Below are 5,177 nucleotides of genomic sequence, written 5' to 3' on the forward strand. Positions count from 1 at the left end.
CAGCAGCAGCGGTGGCTGAAGGAGTGATGGTTAAGTTCTCGATCTTTTGAGTTAAAGCGTCTACTTTTGCGTTAACGCGGTCTATACCACTTACTTCGTACATTCCTCCTTTGGTTTGGGCTTTCTCTAGAGCGGCTCATTCTCCTCCCCATTGGTAATGGTTTTGTGCCATGTTCTCTATGAGTTTGTATGCTTCATCGTGGGGTTTGTCCATTAATGCTCCGCCAGCAGCGGCATCTATAGTCATTTTAGTGTTATATAAGAGACCACCATAGAAAGTATGGATGATCAGCCATGGTTCGAGTCCATGATGAGGGTATATTCTAAGCATGTCCTTGTAACGTTCCCAAGCTTCGAAGAGTGATTCGTTATCTTTCTGGGTAAATCCGTTGATTTGACCTCTGAGCATAGCAGTTTTGCTAGGCGGAAAGTATCTCGCTAAGAATACTCTCTTCAATTCGTCCCACGTAGTTATGGAATTGGAAGGCAGGGATTGAAGCCACGCTCTCGCTCTATCTCTCAAGGAGAAAGGAAAAAGGCGTAATCGAATAGCTTCGGAACTAACGTTGTTGGCTTTGATAGTGTCGGCGTATTGCACGAGCACAGATAAATGGAGATTGGGGTCGTCTACAGGGCTTCCAGAGAATTGATTCTGTTGAACAACTTGGACCAGCGAAGGTTTGAGTTCTAAATTGTTTGCCTCAATCGCAGGTGGTGCGATACTTGAATGCGGTTCAGCGCGCGAAGGAGCGGCATAGTCTCTAAGAGGACGAATAGCAGCCATCTCTAACTTCGAGATAATTTGATTGATTTGATCAGTAAAAGTCAATTCCTGATTAATAGGAATTGGTGCTACTTCGGGAAGATTGCCAGCTCGACGTTTGACGTTAAGGAAACGTTCGATCTCGTTAATTCGTTGTATTAAATCTCCTCCTTGTGAACGAGTATTTGGCATACAATCGTTCAGAAAGAAAGGGAAGAATTGTCCTAGTCTCTACGGTGTAACAGTGAGTTACGATATCGACTTAAATAGTCCCCGGCAACGGCGCCAAAAACTTGATCGCGACTTTACGTGTCTATTAATCTAATGACTGCAAGTGCACAGTCGTGTCGTGTAGTTTTAAAAGATATCGAATCCACAGGGACTATGAATCGATCTACCGTTATCTAAGGTTACTATGTAAAGCTAGGGCTACTAAAATTTCGATTGTTCCTGAGGGAAAGTGAGTGAAAAATTAAGAATATAATAAAAGACAGATATCAGTATGTATTTCGTTTAACTTAAGGTGATCCGAAGGTCCATTGGCTTTTGCATAATTTAATTAAAAATCTTTACTAATTCAATTGATTAAAAATCCTCGTCTCAAACTTTCGCTCTGTTGATTTAGATTACTATCCTAATCCTAATGTACGCTTTCGCCATCCCATTAGATTTTAGAAAAGCTTTTTGGAAACAACGTAATTAATAAAATGCCCGTTTTATGAAGTTGTTATCTATTTAAATCTCCTAATCTCAAACTTTCGCTCTGTTGACTCGGAACATGCTAATATCCCTAACGTACGCTTTCGCCATCCCGCTCGGGTGTAAAAACAATTTTTGAAAATAAATAAGTCCCAATTAGTTTTAATACGCTTTCGCCATCCTTAAAACTAATGTCCTATGTCTACTATCCAGTTAAAGATCTCAAACTTTCGCTCTATTGATTTTAACCTTTGACCGTCTTAACCCCTCAAACTTCCGCTCTATTGGTTTTAAGACTTACTAATTAAATTAGACATACAGACCAAAAACAAGTGATAGTTAATAAAACATAATCAAGCCAATTTATTTCGGATCCCTACGGTTAACTTACTTTACATACCGATATCTTTATAAATTAGCCAGACATATTAATATGGTTAAACATGCATAAATCGGTTCGGTTCATAATAATAGGCATAGTAAATGGCATACAACATATCATGCAAATAAATATAAATAAAGGCGGTAAATAAAAACCTGAATTAAATAAATGGTAATTGGATCTTCAAGTACTGAACTTCCACCACAGATTGGCTGGATCGTTCTTCGAATGGCAGTAAATAAAACAAGGAAATAAAAGCGATAAATCTAACGTAAGGCTAGATCTATAAAAAGTTCACAACAATTTCCAGTGTAGAAATCGTTGTGAGAAAATAAGTGTTTGAATGAAAGCATAATAAAGAAATACGGTTCGCGGTACAATTTCGGCAGCACTTCGTTGGCAGGAAATCGGACTCTTTGGACTGAAGTGACTGCTTCTATTTATAGGGGAAGCTTTGCAGTTGCTTTGCGTGAAAAGAGGAGATTCTGCAGACTGGCTTGGAGACGTGCGTCTCCGATTCTTCAGGGAGACTGGGTGCGTGACTTGAGACGTGCGTCTCAAGTGGAGAATCTTCAGGGAAATGGAGACGCGCGTCTCCCTTTTGCTGATGTGGCATAGGGACGTTGGAGACGTGCGTCTCCTCTTACTTGTGTGCATTGGGCTGCTTTCCTTCGTGGGCTGGATTGCTTCATTGGGTCTTTGGGTCTCTTTCAGCACACTTGGGCCTTATTTGCACTCCCTTTTTACTTCAGCATCTATTCTTCGTCTTTTAGGCATAGATATGGGTCGTTTTAGCTCCATTTCTTCTCTTTTTCGCAAATAGTCGTAATTAGAGTGTAAAACCTGAAACAAAGCAAATACTCGCGTAATATCATAATAAATTAACATAATAAACGGAAAATGATATAAATATCTATGGATTTTAAGCTAAATATACGATATAAAATCGTGTTATCAAAACAACATAAAATCAACCAAGCATATAATTAACACATAGATCACAATTAATTCACATAAATAAGGAATTAAAGAAAAACGGTCGTTACAACTCTCCCCCACTTAGAATATTTTCGTCCTCGAAAATTACCTCAATCGAATAACTCAGGATATGACTCGCGCATTTTGCTCTCCAATTCCCATGTCATACTTTCACCGGTAGTTCCCGACCAAACCACCTTCACCAAAGCAATCTCTTTTCCTCTAAGCGCCTTCGTTTCTCGATCCTCAATTCTTATAGGCATAGTCTCCACCGTGAGATTATCCCGCACTTGTACATCATCCATATGAATTACATGCGAAGGATCAGGAACGTACTTCCGAAGTTGCGACACGTGAAACACGTCATGCAAATTCGAAAGATTAGGCGGTAAAGCCACCCTATACGCCACATTACCAACCTTCTCTGAAATCTGATACGGTCCAATAAAACGAGGAGTGAGCTTCTTCGATTTCAAGGCTCTCCCTACTCTGGTAACCGGTGTAACTCTCAAGAATACGTGATCACCAGCTTGGAATTCTAAATCTTTCCTCCTCTTGTCATGGTAACTCTTCTGCCTACTTTGCGAAGTCTTCATCTTCTCACGGATCAACTTAACCTTCTCGGTAGTTTCTCGAACAATCTCAGGTCCAAGTACTACACTCTCACCCGTTTCATGCCAACACAACGGAGTCCTACACCTTCGACCATACAACGCTTCAAACGGTGTCATACCGATACTCGAATGGTAACTATTGTTGTATGTGAACTCTATCAATGGAAGATAAGTATCCCACGTACCTCCCTGCTCAAGAACACAAGATCTCAACAAATCCTCCAAAGATTGAATCGTTCTCTCCGTTTGACCATCGGTCTGAGGATGATACGCCGAACTCAACCTCAACTTAGAACCCAACGCCTCTTGCAAACTCTTCCAAAAATCTGAAGTGAACCTCAGATCTCTATCCGAAACAATTCACAAAGGAACACCATGCAACTTCACAATCACACGGACATAAATTTCCGCCAACTTCGAAACCGGATAAGTGATGTTAATAGGTATGAAATGAGCCGACTTCGTAAGCCTATCAACGATCACCCAAATCGAATCATGTCCTCTCATGGTATTCGGCAAACTTGTCAGCAAATCCATGGAAATACTATCCCATTTCCATTCAGGGACTTCTAACGGTTGCATTAATCCAGCAGGCTTCTGATGTTCAACCTTCGACTTCTGATAAGTCAAACATGCGTACACAAATTGAGCTATGTCACGCTTCATTCCAGGCCACCAAAACAAATTCTTCAAATCTTGGTACATCTTCGTAGCTCCCGGATGAATACTCAGATTACTCCTATGACCTTCCTCAAGAATAGATCTTTTCAAATCCACATCATCAGGTATACAAATCCGATCACGAAACCTCATCACACCGTGCGCATCTAACTTGAAATCACCATTCTCAGCTTGATCGACTCCAATCATCGAATCAACCAATTTCACATCCAACTTCTGGGCTTCTCTGACACTATCCAAAAAATCATTGTTAATCTTCAACATACCCAATCGTACACTCGTAGGAGTCACTTCACATACCAAACTCATATCTCGAAATTGCTCAATTAATTCCAACTCCTTAACCATCATTGCCGATATATGCAAAGTCTTGCGACTTAAGGCATCAGCAACAACATTAGCTTTTCCTGGATGATAATTCTGACTGAAATCATAATCCTTCAACAGTTCTAACCACCTTCGTTGTCTCATATTCAATTCCTTCTGATCAAACAGATACTTCAAACTCTTATGGTCACTAAAGACTTCAAATCTAGAACCATAGAGATAATGTCTCCAAATCTTCAACACGAACACTACAGCAGCAAGTTCTAAATCATGCGTAGGATAGTTCTGAAGGATAGAAAAACACTTAGAAAGGGGGGGGTTTGAATGAGTGTAGCTTTAAAAACTTGACCGATAAAAATAAATTGCACAGTTATTTTTATCCTGGTTCGTTGTTAACTAAACTACTCCAGTCCACCCCCGCAGAGATGATTTACCTCAACTGAGGATTTAATCCACTAATCGCACGGATTACAATGGTTCTCCACTTAGTCAGCAACTAAGTCTTCCAGAGTCTTCTGATCACACACTGATCACTCCAGGAACAACTGCTTAGATACCCTCTAAGACTTTCTAGAGTATTCTGATCCACACGATCACTCTAGTTACAACCTGCTTAAAAAACCTCTAAGACTTCCTAGAGTATTCTGATCCACACGATCACTCTAGTTCTTTACAACTTAATGTAATCAATTCTAAGAGTATTACAATTGCTTCTTAAAAGCTATAATCACAA

General features: G+C 40.0%; 1 non-coding gene across 1 annotated transcript; it reads left to right on the top strand.

Annotated features, from left to right (window-relative positions):
- Window positions 1-302: 302 nt before the first annotated feature.
- On the top strand, window positions 303-409 carry LOC131654294 (small nucleolar RNA R71). The gene has a single exon (XR_009299336.1). It is a non-coding gene; the product is annotated as a small nucleolar RNA R71 (small nucleolar RNA).
- The last annotated feature ends 4,768 nt before the right edge of the window (window positions 410-5,177 follow it).

The sequence above is a fragment of the Vicia villosa genome, linkage group LG2, assembly GCF_029867415.1.
Source record: "Vicia villosa cultivar HV-30 ecotype Madison, WI linkage group LG2, Vvil1.0, whole genome shotgun sequence".
Taxonomy (NCBI): domain Eukaryota; kingdom Viridiplantae; phylum Streptophyta; class Magnoliopsida; order Fabales; family Fabaceae; genus Vicia; species Vicia villosa.